The sequence below is a fragment of the Solanum pennellii genome, chromosome 11 (genome assembly GCF_001406875.1).
Source record: "Solanum pennellii chromosome 11, SPENNV200".
Taxonomy (NCBI): domain Eukaryota; kingdom Viridiplantae; phylum Streptophyta; class Magnoliopsida; order Solanales; family Solanaceae; genus Solanum; species Solanum pennellii.
Window position 1 is genome coordinate 10848311 of NC_028647.1, and position 22384 is coordinate 10870694.

At 36.9% G+C, this 22384-nt stretch overlaps 1 pseudogene; it reads right to left on the bottom strand.

Annotated features, from left to right (window-relative positions):
* Positions 1-10288: 10288 nt before the first annotated feature.
* LOC114074700 overlaps positions 10289-22384 on the bottom strand; it is a 29956-nt pseudogene continuing 17860 nt past the window's right edge.

The following is a 22384-nucleotide window of genomic DNA, read 5'->3' on the forward strand; positions in this document are numbered from 1 at the left end:
CTGATGTTTATGCAGGTTGTAGTTGTGAAGGTTCGGTTGGGGGTGGTAGGAGTACCCGTATTTCATCCCCTTAGCTTGTGTTTAGAGGTTTACTTGCTGAGTACCGTGTGGTTTGGTACTCACCCCTTGCTTCTACAAATTTTTGTAGGTTACTAGCCCGGACTTTTATGATATATTCTCTTCTTTTCCGAGGCTTCCTGGAGATTTTGTGAGGTAGTTGTTGGTCATCTCAACATCCCTCCTTACTCTTGTTTATGATTTTGTTCTACTCTAGAAACAATATCATATGAGACTTATATTTTCTTTTGATCCGATTGTAATACTTTAGAGGCTTGTACACGTGACAACCAGGTTTTGGGGTATAATGTAAGTTGATAGTAAATTTTCCGCATTTTTATTGTAATAGTTGAGTTTTAGGCTTACTTGTCTTGGTGGGATAAGACGAGTGCCATCACGTCCATTTTTGGGTCGTGACATCTATTTAGTGTGAAACTCATTTATCCTACCATTATCTAACCTTTTGGTTGACTGATGATATATCATATATGGGACCAATTATTTGTGGGACTAATTATATTGCATCTCAATTTAGCATAATATTTTATGTTTCTTAACATATATGGGATATGCTTCCGTAACTTAATTGTCTTAGTTTTTAGATTTGTTACTTGGGTTGGTTGCTAATAGTGGTTGTCCTATCGAGTTGTAGTTTAGTGCTAATCACGACGGTCTGGGTTGTGAGAAAGTTGGTATTAGAGACTAGGTTTGTTGATCACATTGTACTAAAACGAGTCTAGTAGAGTCTTGCGAAACAATACATTGACGTCCGTACTTTTCTTCAAGAGGCTATAGGAATTTAGGAAATAATCACTTATTTCTAATCCTTCGTGCTATGACTTGAACCCATTTGGTACCTGGGTGATACAAATTGGTTCTTTCCTCCTTCAATTTATGGTCCTAACTAGAGTAATAAAAGTGGTAACACTGTCACTAGCAAGAGAGGAGGTGTATAGACTATCGATAGTTTAATAGGGTTTCCATTCATAACAAGTAGCCATTGCCTCAGATAGATGATATTTTGACCAATGGCAAGGTACATAGGTTTTCGCTAGGATTGAGTTAAGTTCTGGTTACTATCATCGAAAGAATGAGGCGGTTAATTATTGGGTTTGGTCAAGTTATGTGATTGAAATTAGCAGTTTTATGGGGCTCGCTGGTTACTACTGTTGCTTGTGATATGAGTTGAGTCCAATTAGTATCTCAACAATGTAAAATAGATGGAATGCAAGCAAGATAATTGAAACTGAGAAGGTTCCAATTGGTATCTGGCATTAGGGATCATATAAGGCAAGGAATATCAGTAAAATCATGTATTGAGAGAAATAACCATTTAAGGATTTGGACTTATTTGCGAATTGTATCATGGAACGGTGAATGTGTGCTTCTAATTGTCTCAAATCAACTATGAATGTAAATGGTGTATTACTTGAATCCTTTAATATGATTAGGTGCCCAATATTGCTTGACTGAATGTGATATGGGCAATGTGTTGGTCTAAATGTTGAAAGTGCGCAGTTGTAACCGCTTGAGTGTCGTGGGACTGGTCGTAAAAGGAAAATCATCATGAGATTATGCGCAAGGGGGTAGATAAATTATAATGTGGTTTGTAAGTGAGAAATCTTGATGCGTATTGCAACCAACTGATAATCGCGTGAATGTCTGGGTATATCCTGGGAACGAGTGAGTTGTAGTGTTGAATGTAATGTAAGGGAAATTGTGGAACATGTGTCATTAATATTGACACAAGGTAATTAATAATTATACTAGCTATGGGGATTATTCCAAAAGTGCCAAGTAAAGTTGGGACCTTGGTGGAAATCAGAAAGGAGAAAAGACCCAGAAAATTAGTTAGATTGGTTCTGTTTTTGTTATGGTCGCTGGGGCGGGATATTTTTTCATTAGAGAGGGACAGGGTGAGATGGAATCTCATCCCTGTGTCCCCTATTTTCCTAGTCATAATTATAGACCTTGAATTGTGCCTCAATGTTCAACAATCGAATATAAGTTATAAGTTGTGTCAAAATTGTGGACAACCTGGCATATGAGGGTCGGATGTAGTGATCACAAGTGCTAAAATTGTTGTTGATCTGGATTCTACTTATTTGTAGGTGTCAGTGAAACCTCCTGGTATTTGATGTGGGTGTTGATGTACTTGATGCCCTCATCCATGTTTCCATAATAGTCAAGGAGTCAGTCATGTCACCCATGTGTATCGTGTTGCAATGCTGTGTAGTGGATTCTTATATTTGAGTTGATTTAGTTATGTTGAATATGACTAACTCGATATAATAATAGGAATGACTTGGTTTTTCCCCTATTATACCGAGCTTAATTGTGGTGCCAAGACAGTTACTCTAGATATCCCCGGTAGGGAAAGGTCAGAGTGGGAAGGGGTGTACAAGTCTGAGCTAGCTAAGGTCATATCCTTCATTCAGGCTTGGAAACTAGTAGGGAAGGATTGTTTGGCGTAATTAGTTCATATTAGGGATGTTGTGGTCGAGTTCCCTATGTTGATTGTTTTCATTTGGTGTTAGAATTTAGAGAGCTTAAATCTTAAATCTAAGGGCTTCTTTATAAAGGTTTCATGCATCCTAGTGTTTCCCCATGGAGGTTCATATCCTCTTTACTAAGAGATAAGGAGGGTAATATGAGGACTGGTGATTTTATCTTAATCCATAAGGGAGTGGATTAATACCTAAATGACAAGCTTATGAATAAAGAAAGTTCTATTCAGTATACTTTGGTGAAGTAAATTTATGATTGTAGTTAGAAAGTGCGTACCAAGATTGGGTTAGTCTTTTGAAGTTGATGAGTATACATGAGTTTGAGGTGTTATGCCTATGGAACTGTTGACTTGTAGATATAGTCAGGGCTGATTGAACATAATGACAATAAGAGTTTGTAGTAGATTGTGCCGGGATGCAACTATATAATGAGATTGTGGCTAAGGGAATTTGGCGTAGTAATTATGACTTGTTAACATCGAGATGGGTGGCTGTAGCGAACGAGGCAGGGATTGGAATTATAAGATTTTTGGGACTTTTCAAACCAAAGCTCACTAGTTCAAAAAGTGTCGCCGCAGCGAGATTGGTGTCGCTGCAAAGACGGCGCTACAACAGGATAGGTGCCTTTGTGGCGAGTCCGAAGTGACTGAAGGTCGTTAAATAAATATATAAGCTAATGTTGACAGATAAGTGTCTTGTGTTAAACGATTGAATTTACAATTCAGATTTTTCATTGTACATCTACATTCGTGGTGATATATTTTTCCAAGGTATGAATTTGCGAGGTGTGGAATGGTCAGTTATATTAAGTACTGAACATTTGAAAAGACTTACAGTTGATTTGAGTTTGTAAAGCTTATCACTTTTGATTGTTAAGATATTTTAGGAAGGTTTTCATTCTGAAGGTGTTGGTTTAAAATAAGTTCAATGCTCAGAGTGTTTATCATGGTTGTTGGTATTAAGAGTATTGGATCCAATCGAAGGATGTGAAGTGTATGTTGAGTCAAGTGAATGGGAATAACTAGTATCGACCCTACTGAGGAAAACCTTTTGTGTTATTCGATAAATTCTTATGTGACCATGTGTTTCATCTTGTACATTATTTGAAACGTTATGAACTTGCTATGGTCACACCTGTTTTTATTTTGTGGGTGGCTCTAGTGGTGTATTTTCATACTGTAATGTTCTCTTGAATGAGTGGGATAATTGGGAAGAATTGGTTATTCATACGACTCATGTGATGTAGTCTAGGAGTTGTTAAATTATTTAACAGGTTATTCATGTACCATCTTGCTTAGGATAATTTATAGAAGAGCTACCTTGTGTATTTATGATTGTTCAACAATCTTGATATTTTTTTTGTCGTCGAGTTCATGTATCGATTATGTGTTTTTGAATGTGGGGATCATTGAATTCAATTTTGTTGTTCTTAAGAGGTAATCTACAATCACTAAATCTAGATTTTCAATAGTGTTGTTGGAAGGGTGGTATGCTTGGACATATCCCTCGACGGGTATTTGATTTCTACTAGTTGAAACTTTTGTAACTTAAGCTTATGGAAATTTACCTTGTGATATGAAGATGTTGATAAGAACTAAGATTGTTTGGGTATCATGAGCGTATGTTGGTTGGTTTAGGTTCATCTCTAATTGTGGCGAGTTTTGATTTTAGAATTTTTTCATGGTTATGTGAGGAAGGATTAGTCCTTATGACTGTTTCAAGATCGTTTATAACATGTGGCCAACGTGAGTACGATCAACTTTGGTTGTTGTTGGGATTAATTTTGTTGATTAGTTAAGTTTACATACAACAATATGTATTACTCGAGTGTTGAGATGACTTCACTGATGCATGGTAAGGGAGGATGTGTAGGTATTAAATTGGTTGGTTTGAGGTTGGAGATGTGAAACCCTTAGGAGGTAATGAGAATCGGTAAGAAGGGCATGCGAGACAAGTACCCCTAGTAATTCGATGTTTCAGATACTATTCTACCTTTATTTTACCCAAGTCTTTCCTAGTTGATCACTCAAGGATGAGTAATGGGTTAATTGGTATCTATTGTAACGACCTTATTCCGTCATTATGGGAAAGTCAATGAAGAAAAAGTTGGGGCTATAAAACTCTTTTGTAGTAACTTGGAATTACCAAACTTAGTCTAGATTTGAAAGAAATCGAATTCACTAAGGTGTAGGGAAAATCTGGTAATGAATAAGAGATGTTGGGTATCTAAGAGAATAAGGAATCCATAACACTTTACTGAATCAAATTTAGATGAGTAGAACTATTAAAATTGATCTTTTCATGAATGGTTACATTTATGCCCGCGCGCCGCTGCAGCGGGATGGGTACTCTTGGTCTTCTCTCAAGCCCCTCTGGAGTCTCATGACTTTCTCAAGACTCTTTCTAAGAATAACTCATCGATAAGGATCTTTAAACTTTAATTTTCAACCACCTCTAGTTTGATGGATAGTCAAATGAATATGAGAACGCACGAGTTAGAATTGATATCTATGACTTAGCAATTTTGCACGATTAAGATTATGAAAGAAGGGAAACTTTTCTTAAATGCCTAGAGTATCTCATTCACAAAAGTGGGGCCATCACAACCATAAACAATATCATATTGACACGACTTCATAGACACCCTATGACATTTGAACTCTGTGCTCTCATACCAAGTTTGTCACGACCTAAGTCTACACTTTAGACATGGACGACACTCAAGAACCATTGCTGGTTTCCAAGCAAACCCTCATCTTGGTTGACTACAAGAAGAAGACTAACTTAAGCATACGAAAACTTAAAAATGAGTATCAACAACTCGAATACAAAGCTTTAACTTTAAAGATTAATTTATGAATAAAATAATATATTAAACTCGCCATAAAATAGGCAAGTTAACTCTTTAAGACATTTAATAACATAAATGAATAATACAGACTCCTCAACTATATTGACTATCTATAAAGCCTCTAACAGATAAAGATGGAAGTCGGGAAAAGACCCACGACATCCAGAGTAAACTGAAAAGTAAATGAAATCCTCCGGAAATAAGGAGACTCACCATGGTTATTCGAACTCTGGGATGTATCAACGAAGCTCCTGTTGATGATCCTGAATATCTGTGTCTGCATCATCAAAAGATGCAGGCCAAATGGCTCACTACGTGGAATTTATATGCATGTAAAGGAAATTCTAAAGTATAACATAAACTTGAAACTTGAATAAAAAGGAAACATACTTACCGCTTTTCAAACTCACTCAACTCAACTCAACTTAAGAATAAGATATTCAACTCGAGGATTAGATATTGAACTTCAAAGATATGAAACTCGACTCAATAAAGCACAAATATACTCAAGATACTCAACTCCTGATACTCAACTGCACTCATTTCAATATAAAGCAATTTAAAATAAGTGCAATATAAAGAAAAGTTGTTTAAAAACATCATATCAACTCTATGTGTATAACAAGGATACAACATAACTCTGAAATATATATGAAAATACAATAACTAATGTATTTAAAAATACTTTAACTTCTGTGGTAGTTTCTTTGAGCGACAACCATCACTTAAGATCTATAGTGATGATACAGCGTTACTCGACCCATGCTGCCCGGCCATTCTAACCTTGCCAGGGTATAAAACCTGAACTTCCTAATGGATCCACTAGTAAACTATGAAAAGGATTCATCTAAAAAGTATGATCCTTTTCTACCCATGATGACTACATTGTTTTGATGGAGACTTAAATTAATCGGTAACTCGCATCCCACATCGGTGCTCAATACTACTCCCAAAAATATATTGACTCTTATGTTTTTAAAACGTACTGATTCTGTAGTTTGAGATTAGTTCTAAAAGCTTAGGTTTAAAAGCCCTCTTAGAAATCATAGTTTCCCTGCGTGATTCATTTTATAAAACTAGCCCGAAGGCTCTTTACTTGTTTAAATGTCAACAACATTTAAAGGATCCTTGGGAATACTTTGTCCCCATATACCTTTGAAAAAAAGAACCTCAACTTAAATCTTTACTTAGCTTGAAACTTGAGTCTTATAACAAAGTTAAAATGTTTATATAATACTCTTGAAAACCTTTAAGAACTTTACTTTAACTTACTTCTTAGCTTTAAACTTGACTCTTAACTTTCTTGAATTGAAGTATGGATTCAAGGTTCGTGATCTCATGTTTATGGATGATATCATGATTTTCAACTTGGAGGGTTCATGCGGAATTATGAGCATGAACTACTCAACTTGAGAACTCAAAGGTACTCCTCATCTCAACACTGTTCAACTTATAAGGTTCATGTGGAATTATGGGTATGAACAATAAAACTCAAGGACTTCATGGTAACATGTAATAGTCCCATTATTATAAAATGAATTTCAAAGGTGTTAGAAACTTATTACTCATGACTTAGAATTTGGGGATACTACTCCTATCGATGATACTCAATTTGTGGTATTCATGCGGATGTTATGGGCATGAATAACTCGACTCGAAGGTTTGATTAACTAGATGGAACTCAGGTATACAAATCTTCTCATTCTCTTACTTACTTCCTCAAAACTTAGTTAAAATCAATAGTTGATCTTAAAGGATTCACACTTGAACTCAAAGACTTTCATGAGCTCTACTCTTAACCCTCTCTTGGATGTGAATTATAAATTCAAGAGTTTTTGTTCATGACGTGGAGGATATATGTGATATTTTAGACTCAAGAACAAATTCTCCTCACTCTCATGATCACTTAATTGAGTCTTGAAACAAGTTACTAGAAGTTGTAGAAGACTCTTCAAAAAGGACTCGAAGGGACTCTCTCAAAGTTCAGAATAACTCTCAAAACTTAATCTTAATATTACCTTGAACTTGAATTATTATTTCAAGGTTATGATTCATGTTATGAATGATTTATAAGTGTTTAAAAGTAGTTTAAAGTGTTTAGGATCAAAAGGAGTGAAGATACACTTTAAATGAGCTAAAACGGGACAACCCACGTAAAAAGAGTGGAGGCAGACGAACCTGGGGCGTTCGGGCGCGGGGAGCCATCCCCTAACATCGGAGGCTGATTTTGGGCGCACTGCAGGTGCGCTGCCTTATCCCTCTGGGCGCATCTGGGGCGCGCCGTGCTAGCATCCCCCCAGACATGCTTTGGACGAATTTGCGCTCGTTTCCTGACCCTATATCACTTTCAGTCGATTTATTTTCTCATGTTTTCCTTAGATTCAATTACCCAACCTAACTAAACACTAAAAAACTAAAAACAACACTCAAAATAGTCACTTCCATATTAAGAAATTATCAAAAAAACAACAAGACAATATCTACAATGAACTTCAAGAACACCTCACAGGAACTTAAATCCTTCAACTTTTTGAGAATGAAATTACGCTGAAAATAACATGTTTGGCGTGTTGGTGAACAAACCTAACACTATGGAATATTACATATCTCTTAGGGATTAGACCCATGGCAAAATTCCGCAGCAATACACAAGAATCTCGACGAATGCTTCTCTTCTCTTTTCTCCTTTTTTCTCTTCTTGAACTCTCAACTAAAACCCTGAGCGTATTTTTAGATTATTAAACTTAAAATAAAAGAATTATAACCCTAAAATATGATTAAAAATGAACTAAAGCTTATTAGGTAAGGAAAGAACTAAAATACACCTCACTATTTTCGGCTAATTTTCCTTAACTGGACAACCTAACTTCAAAAGGTCATATCTCACCAATCCAACTCTAAACTTAGTAAACTTGGCGGCGTTGGAAATATAACTCAAAGATATTTCCTGTGGTATCTTGTAGAACACCTAAATCATCCTGTGATAGGATTTATGGTCGTTTGAAATTGACCCAAAACTCATACGTAGCTTAACTTGCAAAATTTTAGATTTTGCTATTTCCAATTTAATTATATTTGGAACTCAAGGCTTGTTCAAAATTTCAGATTTTGCTAAGATTAATGACTCAATTCTTAGTTCAAAAAAATTTTCTGGGATGTTAAACCGTGATAGGACAAATTATATGAAAAAGCATGTGAATTGTGATGTAGAATATTATGATAGTTTTGTACATCTTGATATTTATGCATGTGTTATGATGTTGTAATTTCTTGTTTATGTTACACTACTGAGATGGCCGCGTGATCCTACCAGTACACGGTTGTTGTTTACTGATACTACAGTTGCTCTTTTTTTTTTTTTTGAGTATAGGGCATATTCATGCAACTTTTGACAAACCTCACTTTAAAAAAATCGTTGATTGCTTCGAGTTCAGGGGAGAGCCACATCGTTCAGGCTACCATGAAATTCTCTTTAGTCTATGTATATCATTTACTGACCTAGACCTTGTTTAAGTTAGTTAGATATTCCACTAGAAATTGTTGATAGATTTGGTCCCGGTTTCTAGTTTTGATACATTAACTTTTAGATTCTAGGTTTATCTTCCGCATTGTTAGTTAGTTGTTTGATCTTTAATTAGTAATGTGACCTTGTCTTTATTTACTTAAATTGCTTCCATAACTTAAATGCCTTAGTTTTTAGATTTACTGCTTGGGTTGGTTGGAAGTAGTGGTTCTCCCATCAAGTTGTAGTGTGGCTGTCAATCACAACGGTCTGGATCGTGACAGATTGAAAGCGTCAAAGCAAAATTAGTATTGTTTGTCTTTTAGAATAGAACTTAAAAAACAATAAAAGAATAATGAGAGGAAAATATTGTAATGAGGTCAAATAGAATTCTTTTATTTTTCTTTCTTGAACTCTACATTTATAGAACAAAAATAGTAAAAAGGTAATGATAACTAGTCTAGAATACCTCAGAAAAATATATCTTATCAAACTAATTATTAATAAATAGAGAAACCTAGCTAACCAACTATTAACTAGGATGTATTCAAAAATTAAAGTATTAAATAAAACTACTGTAGTTCAAAAGCATAATTCTAACTGTCCTTGTTTGAGGAATTGCAAATTCTAGACTTGGTTGAAATTGACCTCACGAATAAATCTGTCGATTCATATTTGGTCTTGTAGTTACTTTGATCCACATCTTCAATTTGTAACTCTTTATTATCAACAAATTTGTATCTTGTGTTCATCTTTCATTGGATTAAATGGGAAATTCTTACCTCTCATTTTAACTCATAAAATCTCATGCTTAGTGGAATCAAAGATTTGACAATAGTTATCTCCAAATAAAAAGTTAAACCTTTTCTTACTACTTAGCGGAAGACTCATTCAAGTGATAAAAGTCTTAAAAACATAATTTTATGAATATTCAAAGTCAAAGTGAATACTCAATTCAATTGTCTGTAAAATACTCAAGAATATAAGTATAACCGACTACAAAAGTATATGAAGGAAAAGTAATTACTGAAAGACTCATTAATCTATCTATCAATGAAGGCTATACAATTGAAGAAGGATGTGGGGACATAACCCACGACATCTCAAAACTACTAAATAGAAAGTAAATTTGAATTCCTCGGAGATACAAGGAGGCCCACCAAAAACTAACTAGAGTGTAAAGTGATCTAAGATAAGTGCTTGTTGATAATCCTGAACACATGTATTTGCATCATAAAAAGATGCAGATCAAATGACATAAGTACATTGAATGAACGAGTATGTTGGGACACACAAACGACCTTAATATACAAATCCACCATTTCCTTCTTAAGAGAAAGTATCTATGAACTCATTAAGAACTACTTCCTTCTACTCAACCAAAATTGGATCAAGACTTTGCTTGGCTTTCACATTTGACACAAAAGATGATGTCGAACAATTTTGAACGACAACACCACCCTCACCGGATTCTACCAAGAAAACACCTAGCTGAGCTAGTATACTAACATCAGGAACCAATTCTTTCTTATCATCTTCAACATGTGCAACACTACTCATCAACAACGAACTTAAGTCATCGGGCATGACATTGACTTTACCCAGAGGATAAAGGACACTAATGTCATAGTCCTTCAAGAGTTCTAGCCATTTAAGTTTGCAAAAACATAGATCCTTTTTCTTGAACACTTTTTAAAAACCTTTGTGGTCGTTAACGACATGAACATAGACACCTTACATATAATGTCTCCAAACCTTTGAGGCAAAAACAATCGCCGCTAGTTTCAAATCATGGGTAGGATGTTTTCTTCGTAAATATTATGTTTACTTGAGGCAAAGACATTAACTCTAATATTTTGCATAAGTACGCTCCATAATACAATCCTTGAAGCATCAAAATAAACAACAAACCCATTGAAGCCTTCCGGTAAAGTCAACACCAAAGCGAAGGTAAGTCTATATTTCAATTCTTCAAAACTCTTCTCACGTGATTCTGACCATAAGAACTTAACCTTCTTTTAGGTCAATGAAGTCAATAGAGAGAAAATCGAAGAAACCCTATCACAAACCTTCTATAATATTCGTATAAGTCAAGAAACATTGGATATATAAAGGGGATGGATTTCTAGGATGTTGAATGCCTTGAATCGGACCCGTTACAAACAGAAAGGACGGGGGTCTCCTTAATAAAACTGCTCTCCCTCTTCCCGTGGACGTAGCCAATTTATTGGTGAACCACGTAAATCCGTTGTCTTGTTTTTCGCGTTTATATTTTCTCGTATTATCTCGAATTCCGCATAACAAATTGGTATCAGAGCCTCTCGGTTAATCGGTGTTCTTGGAGAATTCGAGATGTCTGCTTTGAACGTAAAAATCGACAAATTCACAGGGAGGAACAGTTTCAGTTTATGGCAGATCAAGATGCGGGCTTTGTTGAAACAGCAAGGTTTCTGGGCGCCGTTGTCGAAAGACAAGAACGCCGTCGTTACTCCTGAGATGGCGATTCTGGAGGAAAAGGCGCATTCGACGATCATGCTGTGTCTCGCGGATGACGTCATCACGGAAGTCTCGGATGAAGAGACTGCTGCTGGTCTGTGGTTGAAGCTGGAGAGTTTGTACATGACAAAATCTCTAACCAACAAGCTGCTTCTGAAACAACGTCTATTCGGTTTACGAATGGCTGAAGGTACACAACTCAGGGAACATTTAGAGCAATTGAATACTTTGTTATTAGAATTGCGTAATATCGATGTGAAGATCGAGGATGAAGATGCTGCCCTGATTCTGTTAGTATCTCTCCCAATGTCGTTTGAGAATTTTGTTCAATCGTTCATTGTTGGGAAAGATACTGTGTCGCTGGAAGAAGTCAGATCGGCCCTTCATAGCAGGGAATTACGGCATAAGGCTAACGGCACAAGTACGGACATACAGCCTTCCGGTCTGTTCACCAGTAGCGGAAAGGGAAGGAAAAACGGCGGAAAGAAAAATAAGCCGATGTCGAAGGGTGCAAAGCCAGATGATGTTTGTAATTACTGCAAGGAGAAGGGACATTGGAAATTTGATTGTCCGAAGAAGAAGAAGCAATCGGAAAAACAATCAGTTTCTGCTGCTGTTGCTGAAGAAGACACCAATTCTGAAGAAGACATTGCCCTAGTTGCGGATGAGCACACTCATCATTCAGATGTGTGGGTTCTCGATTCTGGGGCATCCTATCACATCTGTCCTAGGAGAGAGTGGTTCACGACTTATGAGCAGATAGACGGAGGCAGCATCTCGATGGCCAACAGTTCTGTCTGCAAGGTGGTTGGGACAGGCTCGATCAAGATAAGGACACATGACGGTAGCTTCTGCACATTGAACGAGGTCAGGCACGTTCCATTGATGACGAAAAATCTGATATCTCTCAGTTCTTTGGACAGCAAGGGATTCAGCTGGTCGGGAAAAGATGGAGTCTTGCGGGTCTGGAAGGGTTCAAATCTGATTCTGAAAGGTGTCATGCGTGGTACTTTGTATTTTCTACAAGGTTCCACGGTTACAGGTTCAGCCCATGTTGCATCGTCAGAAGTTCACCAGGAGGATATGACTAAGTTATGGCACATGAGACTTGGTCATATGGGTGAAAGAGGGATGCAAATTCTGTCAAAGGAGGATCTTCTTGCTGGTCATAAGGTTAAAAGCCTAGAGTTTTGTGAACATTGTGTCTTTGGAAAACTACATCGCAACAAGTTTCCAAAAGCCATTCACAGAACAAAAGGCACTCTTGATTATATCCATTCTGATTGCTGGGGTCCATGCCGTGTTGAGTCTTTGGGAGGCTGCAGATTTTTTGTGTCCATGATTGATGACTACTCAAGGATGACTTGGGTGTACATGATGAAGCATAAAAGTGAAGCTTTCCAGAAGTTCAAGGAGTGGAAAATTTTGATGGAAAATCAAACAGGGAAGAAGATCAAGAGGTTGCGAACTGATAATGGGCTGGAATTCTGCTGGTCTGAATTTGATCAATTCTGTAAGGATGAAGGGATTGCTCGACATCGTACAGTCAGAAATACACCACAGCAGAACGGTGTAGCTGAGCGGATGAATCAAACACTTCTGGAGAGAGCAAGGTGCATGCTCTCTAATGCTGGGCTAGATAGAAGATTCTGGGCAGAAGCGGTTAGTACAGCTTGCTACTTGATTAACCGCGGACCACATACAGGCATACAGTGCAAAACACCTATGGAGATGTGGTCAGGAAAAGTTGCTGATTATTCAAATCTGAAAGCTTTTGGTTGTACGGCTTACTATCACGTCAGTGAAGGTAAGTTAGAACCAAGAGCTAAAAAGGGAGTATTTGTGGGCTACGGAGATGGAGTGAAAGGTTTCAGAATCTGGTCTCCAGCAGAAAAGAGGGTTATTATGAGCAGGAACGTTGTCTTTGATGAAAGTTCTCTGCTTAGAACCATTGTGAAGCCTACAACTACGTCAGAAACTGGGAGTCTTGATAAACAGGTGGAGTTTCAAGTCATTCAGAACGAGAGCGATTTGAAAGAACCTGAAGAGGAGGATCAAGAGCCACAGACAGAAACTGATATTCCAGAATCTATGCCATCAGATATCCATCGGAGTATAGCTCAAGATCGGCCAAGGAGGGTTGGAGTTCGGCCACCTACGAGGTATGGTTTTGAGGACATGGTGGGTTATGCACTGCAGGTTGCTGAAGAGGTAGATACATCTGAGCCGTCTACTTACAAAGAAGCCATTTTAAGTTCTGATTCTGAAAAATGGTTTGCCGCTATGGGAGATGAGATGGAGTCCCTACACAAGAATCAGACATGGGATCTGGTCATACAGCCTTCGGGGAGAAAGATTATTACTTGCAAATGGGTTTTCAAGAAGAAGGAAGGGATATCACCAGCAGAAGGAGTCAAGTATAAAGCCAGGGTTGTTGCCAGAGGTTTCAACCAAAGAGAGGGAGTGGACTACAATGAGATCTTCTCACCAGTGGTCAGACATACTTCCATCCGAGTGTTACTAGCGATTGTTACACATCAGAATCTGGAGCTTGAACAACTTGATGTGAAGACAGCGTTTCTACATGGAGAGTTGGAGGAAGAGATATACATGACTCAGCCGGATGGTTTCCAAGTTCCAGGGAAGGAAAATCACGTCTGCAAGTTGAAGAAGTCCTTATATGGACTTAAGCAGTCTCCAAGGCAGTGGTACAAAAGGTTTGACAGCTATATGGTGAAGTTGGGCTATACTCGGAGCTCATATGATTGTTGTGTCTACTACAATAGGCTCAAGGATGATTCATTCATCTATCTGGTGCTTTATGTAGATGATATGCTGATAGCTGCAAAGAAGAAGTATGACATTCAGAAGCTGAAGGGTTTACTTAGTGCTGAGTTTGAGATGAAGGATCTGGGAGCCGCTCGGAAGATTCTAGGGATGGAGATCATTAGAGACAGAGAGAGAAGGAAACTTTTCTTGTCACAGAGAAGCTACATTCAGAAGGTCTTGGCGAGGTTTGGCATGTCTTCATCTAAGCCTATTGATACCCCCAGTGCTGCCAATATCCATCTCACTGCCATGTTCGCTCCACAGTCAGAAGAAGAGAAGGAGTATATGTCACGAGTCCCTTATGCCAGTGCCGTAGGAAGTTTGATGTATGCTATGGTCTGTACAAGGCCAGATTTAGCACATGCAGTCAGTGTAGTGAGCAGATTCATGGGACAACCAGGGAGAGAACATTGGCAGGCTGTGAAGAGAATTTTCCGGTACCTTAGAGGTACATCTGACGTTGGTCTCATTTATGGAGGTGATACTCAGTGCTTGGTTACTGGCTATTCTGATTCTGACTATGCTGGAGATGTTGACACAAGAAGATCGATGACTGGCTATGTGTTTACCCTTGGAGGATCTGTCGTCAGTTGGAAGGCAACTTTGCAACCTACAGTGACTTTGTCTACTACGGAAGCGGAGTACATGGCCTTGACAGAGGCTGCAAAAGAAGGGATTTGGCTGAAAGGGCTGGTTAGTGATCTTGGTCTGCATCATGATCAGGCTACGGTGTATTGTGACAGTTTGAGCGCAATTTGTCTAGCCAAGGATCAAGTCCATCATGAGAGAACCAAGCATATTGACGTAAGGTATCATTTTCTGAGAAGTGAGAAGAGAATCAAGGTGAAGAAAGTAGGAACTGCTGATAATCCTGCTGATATGTTCACAAAGCCGGTTCCACAGAGCAAGTTTCAACACTGTTTGGACTTGCTCAACATCAGAAGCTGTTAATTGCCCTGCGGGGCAATTCAGAGGAAGAGGGGGAGGCCTGCCACTATCATAGTGCGTCTGAAGAATCTATTCGGAGAATTCAAGTCAAGGTGGAGATTTGTTGAATGCCTTGAATCGGGCCCTTAATTATCTGTTAATTCTGTATGTTGGGCCCAAGCCTGTTAGGGCGTAGCTTAGCACTATATATAGACGCTATGGCAAACCCTATTCTGTAATTCTGTTCTTGCCTCTCCTTAATAAAACTGCTCTCCCTCTTCCCGTGGACGTAGCCAATTTATTGGTGAACCACGTAAATCCGTTGTCTTGTTTTTCGCGTTTATATTTTCTCGTATTATCTCGAATTCCGCATAACATAGGACAATTATTAACCACTTTGATCTTCATAGGATAAACCTCAATTCCCTTATCAAAAACAGTTTGACCAAGAAAAGCCACAAATAGCAACAAAAACTAGTAATTACTAAACTTTACAAATAATTGTCGGTCCTTGAGGACTTGCAACATAATTCTCAAATGAACTTCATTCTCATCCTCACTCCGCGAGTAAATCAAGATGTCATCGATAAGCACAATAAAAAACACATAAAGATATTGTTCAAATACACTATTTATTAAGTTCATAAATTTGGATGGAGTGTTGACAACCCAAACTACATTATTAAAATCTTATAATGGTCATACTGAGTTTAAAAAGTTGTCCTTAGAATGTCACTTTCTTTCACCCTCAATTAGTGATAAAATGACTGGAGGTCAATCTTAGAAAAGTAACTCTTCTGTTTTTTTTTATTGATCAATCAAAGCATCATCCTTGGAAGAGGATACTTATTCTTAATGTTAACCTTATTAAATTGTTGGTAATCAATATACATGTGAAGTGAACCATCCTTGATAGGAATAAACACAACTAGAACACCCCGTGGAGCAATACTCAATTAGATGAAACCTTTATCCAGTAGATCTTTCAATTGCTCATTTAATTATGTATGTTAATTCGGATCCATATGATAAGGTGGAATAAACATAGCTTGTATATCTAATATAAGGTCAATATCGACGTTTATTTCCTTTTTGGAAGGAACACCGTCGAGATAATTAGGAAGCACTTCCAGAAACTCATATCACGATGACCGACTAATGAGTAGGGGTTTAGGAATCTGTATACCTACCCAAGCCTTAAAATATATAAAATAACAAATTAAATCATAATTGAGAAAACCCCATGAAAATTGAATAAAACCATAACTTTGAATTGAGAATTAAACTTGTAGAATTGGGATCTTAAAGACCTAATGGAGGAAAGGACTCCATAGGTGAATACTAACAGAGATCAACCTAATCTATGGAGAGTTTAAGATCTTGAAGTAAAACCATAAATTCTTCTTCCTTAACTTAAAGAGAGATTTTTTAGGGGAATTAGAACTTGGATGGAATTGGGATTTTTAGGATAACGATTTTAGAATGTGTAGTTTTCGAACTTAAAATACTTATATAGATATTTAAGTAGGGTTCAAAATAGTACAGCTTAGGTAATAAAAACTTAAGAAAAAAACCTAAAAACCCTAAAAATAATTGTCGACTCGGCTTACGGGTGTGATCTATAGACCATCGAACTTTCTTTGGTCCGTACTGTTCAACTATAGACTAAGTACCGGAGTATTAAATTCAATCCAATTTTGATAAGACTGGTCTATGGCCCGTAGAACTTTCTACGATCCGTAGACCCCAGCCGAAGAACTCAACTTTGATCCTAAAATTTCACTAAGTATGGGACATTTCTACGAGATCTAACTACAACTCATAAAGTTTTTGATAGACCTTTCCAGTCGACAATAGAATGAGACACTTAGCCCTTTTTTTAAAAAAATACAACTCACTTTCTATAGATATCTTCTACGGCCCATAGAACACAACAATGGCTAAATGAAATGTTGTCTTTTCCTTTTCCTAAATTCAAGGTGTTACACTTACATGAAAAAACCTGAAAGAAGGACAAAAGGATATCATTTTCTTGACTCAAGAAAGAAAAATATATAAGTTAAATTAAAGTGATTTGAAAGATCAACACTAAATGTTCTCACTAGCCAATAGAAATGAGTAGACTTCAGGGTGGAATTTACTCATTAGCATATCTACTAACCTTCCAAAATAGGTAAGTTTTCCACCTCCCTAATTATTCTTGGCACACTCTTTCATACAGTGCCCCTCTTGCCCGCATTTGAAACGACCGACTGGCCATAATGACACTTACCGGCGTGCTTTCTGCCACACCTACCACATGTAAGCGCCCAACTACCTCCTTGTGCCACACTACCTTGGGACTGGGCTAGTCTAGACTTAAAGTTCTACGGATTCTAGCCATGATACTCATTTCTGTTTCTGGGCGCAGGTGCATTAGCAAATGATGGTGCATCCCCCTTTTGTTTGTGAAATTGTGTTCAACTTGAACCACCCTATGTTGACCAGACTCATTCCCAGTCTTAGCTTTCTTGTTCCTGTTACTTCTGTCTATCCCTCAAGTTTTCTTATACAAGTTTTTGCATATATACCATTAACCTTGAAATGTCCATGTTCCCAATCAACATTGCAGCCCTACCTTTCTTGCTTGAAGCACGACCCAAGCTAGCAACGAACAAGCTCATCCTGCTTCTCATATTTTTAACCATCTCCGGAGCATAGCGAGACAGCTGTGTAAACTTTAACCTATATTCATGAACACTCAAGGAGTCTTGTTCAAATTAAGGAACGCCCGTACCTTTGCTTCCTTTACTTCTCGGGGAAAGAAATGTCCCAAGAAGTCTTCCTCAAAGCATGCCCAACTTGGAGGTGGTGCATCCTCCTCTCTGCCCTCCTTTCAATGACCTAACCAAGTCATAGCCACATTCTTTAGTTGGTATATAGCTAGTAGTATAGAACCTGAACTACTAAGTGAATCCACTAGTCTATTCTATAAAGCAAAAGGAATCATCTAAAAAGTATGACCCTTTATCTGTCCATGCTGTCTACATGATTTATAAAGACTTGAGTTGATTTGAACTCACGTCCCCATATGGTGCTCAATAGTACTCCCAAAATACTTAACTCATATGGTTTTTTTAAAACAACTTCTTCTCTGGTTTGAGGTAATTGCTCAAACTTAGCTTTAAAAGCTCTCTTCGAAACCATAGTTCCCATTTTCTAAAACTCATCCAAAGGCTTTGTGGAAGTCTAGCTTCCTTTATTTCTCAAAATGTTTAAACGTTTATACTTCTAGGGACTACTGAGTTCCCATATATCTTTTGAGATATGAACTCACTCTTAGCTCTTTGCTTTACTTGAAACTTAACTCTTAGGGAAGACTTAGTTTCCTTATAAATTTAAGGCTTAAACTCAACTCATTACTCTTTGCTTGACTTGTAGCTTGAGCCTTAAAATAAAGTACAAATGTTTGTTTAAACTCTTGAAAACTTTAAGAACTCACTTTGACTTGCTTCCTAACTTTTAGACTTAACTCTTAACTTCCTTCACCTTGATCTTAACTTTCCTTGAATTGGATTATGGATTCAAGGATCATGATCTCATGTTTATGGATGATTTCATGATGTTTAGATTTACTTTAGTGTTGGAATCAACTAGGATTTATAGGTACATCACTTGGAAACACGTACGAAAATATGGGGGAAAATGAGATCTCCATGTGACGCTGTCACTCTAAGAAGCGCGGGGTGCCAGAGCCTGATGGACAGAGACTATCCTGAGGGGCTCTGGTTGGGGTGGCACGCCAGGCCCTGTCAGACAGAGGTTGCCCTGAGAGGCTCTGGCTAGCGCGGCACCCCAGGGCTTGTCAGACAGGATTTTTGACTTTTCTTCTCCTCTTTTCAATTCTAAACTCGCATGGATCTGACCCCCCCAAACACATAGACACACACACACGCACACGCGTGTGCACCCCCCTCCCCCACAATTTGTATTAACTAATTGTATACTATGACAAATTAAAAAGGACATGTATATAATTTTAGTTAGATTTTTCTCATATTCTTCGCATCTCACTTGCTTCTAGTATAGTAAGAACACTTTCTATGTCACGTTAAATCCACATGATATTTTTTTACACATCAAAATAGTTCAGAAGGGTAATAGAATTCACGTAAAGAAAATGTGTGTCCTTGAAATTCGAATCCCTATTCAAGGGGTTCTTATGTCTTTTTCTCTTTTTTAATCATTTTCATTTCATCAAAACTTTTTTGTCCTTTTGATTCTATATTGCAGATTTTTATTGCCCGTGAAAATATTTTTTAGTCAAATCAATTGTTGCCAAGAGAAGATCAGTTGTTAACAAATTCAATTCTTAAACAATTTTGTTACTTATTGTTAATCCTAAACAATATTTGTCTTTCATTTATATGAACATATCTAAGATTGCACACCTTGAATGAAAAATAATTAATCATTTGTGATAATTTTGTGTATAACTTTATTTTGTTGTTCTTCACTGGTTCTTAAAGTGCATTGATACAGTTACAACAGTTGATGTTTCCACAACTGTAACAAAGCTATCCAATGGAAAAGGAAAAAAATTGATGTTATGATTAACCAATGTACATTCACCTTATTTTCATTCTTTCAAACTTTTGGCTCAATTAGTTGTAGCCTTGAATATCATTTCACTCTATAAGTATTTATTCTAGTACTATTCGACCTACAACATTGATTGCTAGAATGGGTAAAGACTATTATTTCGAGAAATTTACTACATAAAAAAACAAAATTACTTGTGAAATGTCATTAGTTTGTGTCACGATCCCGACCTTTGTGATTGACACCCACACTGATTCTCCATTGGAAAACCACTACTACTACCCAAACTAACGCATTAATCTAAAAATTAAGGCATTTAAGTTACGGAAGTAAGTTAAATAAACTAAGTAGGAAGTTTTCGTAGCCGTCAACAAAGATTCTAAAGAAATAACTAAACAAATGCGGAAATAAACAATCTTCTAGAACCTAAAAAATAATGTACCAAAACTGCTAAACGATAACCAAGTCTAAATAATAAGGGACGCAACCCCAATCTAATGAGCTAAACAACTAATTAAAGCAGTCTCTAAGTCCAAAAATGGTGGATGTAGACTAAAGAGAATTTCATGGCAGCCCGGAAGATACTAGCTCACCCTTGAATTCCGAAGCAGTGATCACAGATCTTCTAAGCGAGGTCTGTCAATAGCCGCCGAAAGATGTCTTGTACTCAACAAAAATAAGAGCAAATGCAGTATCAGTACACAACCACCGTGTACTGATGGATCACACAACTATACAAATAAGTGCAACATCAATATAATCATGCAATATATCGAACATATACAAGATTGAATATCACATGCTTCAACAATCACAAGTAGTTGATTCTCTTGTGAAACCCAAACCCAAACTGTTAGTGCACCGGAATGTGGTATCAGATCCAAATTTATGCAGGAACGTGGCAATCCAATCCAAGTAAGTATGTCAGAACATAAAAATCTGATTCATCAACAAACCATAATCAAAAATACAAATATACTTTCAAGTCGTACAATCAAGATTGATTCATGGCATATAACCATTCATTTATCTTATTTACCACAAGTGTGAATCAACAATGCAATATTTTCATACATACATGCATTATAATGAAGCAATAACAATAATACATCACATAATAACATAATCACAACTATCACCTACCTCGAAACAAGCTTGAAACCCTAAGAAACTTGATCCTTTCCCTTTCGAATTCGTTCTGCTTGTTCTTGGTCTACAAACAGTCAATATAATATGAAAATCAATAAACAATAACTAATTACCCGGATTACTAACAATTATATGAGCCCTAGATCAAACCCATGATCCGTCATCCAATTTAGGGTTGTTTCCATCATAAAATTTGTATCAACACCCTTCCCCATCATTATTAACCCATTCTATTACGTTCTACGGATAAAAAAAAAATCAGAAAGTGAAAAAGTTACCCTTAGCCTCAAGCCTCAAGAATGGTGAAAAACGAGTAGGAGTCGCATGGTGTTCGTTCCTTAGCTATAAAAATCAAAAAGTGCCTAATAAGATCGTTTAAGGGTGTATTAACGATATTTAGTCGCGTCCCAGCCGCTGCAGTGGCACCCATCCCGCCTAAGCGGTAGAAATGCCCACAAGGGTGGGATTCCCGAGACAGAGAGCTATCTCAAGAATTTCAAAATCTCCATTTCACAATACACCTCTAAACCACGACATTCTAAAAATACCTTCCACGCTAAGATCAATTTTCAGAGTTCTACATGCCTGAATTCAAATCTGTAAAGTCGTACGGATGCTTTAACAATTTATCTAACTACTCATGTAATCAAAATCATAAACGGTTCACCCTATTGTTACCGGAATTCCTCACACCTCAAAGACTCCAATTTCATCCAAATTTGGACTAGATTGAGAAAATTCAAATACTAGCGAAATGTTTTCCGACCCAAAAAATTTTCCCCATTGACTTTTCTATAACGCCGAAACCCAATCGTTACAGTTTGTTGCTAACTTAAATATCTTAACCAACTCACTCTTAGAAAGGAGAGCTTTGCAAAAGATAAACAATCATTTCTATCTGTGTTAAATCGGATTAGTGACTATTTTTTATTGATTAGAGACATAAATTATTCATCCCTAATTCTTTATTGTTTAGTATATGATAACTAGTTTTATTAGGTAACATTAATTTCATAATGAATAAAATTCACTGAATATAGTTTAAATTAATTAGTCCGATAATATTTATAATTTGACATGGATACCATTACAATTTTATTGTATAGCAGGTATAGTCAATTATTTTAACCAACAATGCACTATATAAAGGAAGAATTAACTATGAAATTTATATCTACGTAGCATGTAGTTAGAATGATAGCTTGATAATACATTGTTAAATAGGATTATTAATGATTTTTTATGATATAACATTTTTATAGTGAAATTGGACTGAGAATTTCTTCATGTCAAATTCATGAAAGTTGTGGAGCACCTCGGTGAAGGAAGTATGTCTACTTCACATTTAAATTTCTTGACAATTTGATTTTATGGGGCTTTGTGAAAAATGAGGATTCCTACTTATATATAGCTAACATCAACTTGATTGGAATTAAAATGTAGTGATTATTGTATTTAATTACTATATATATATATATATATATA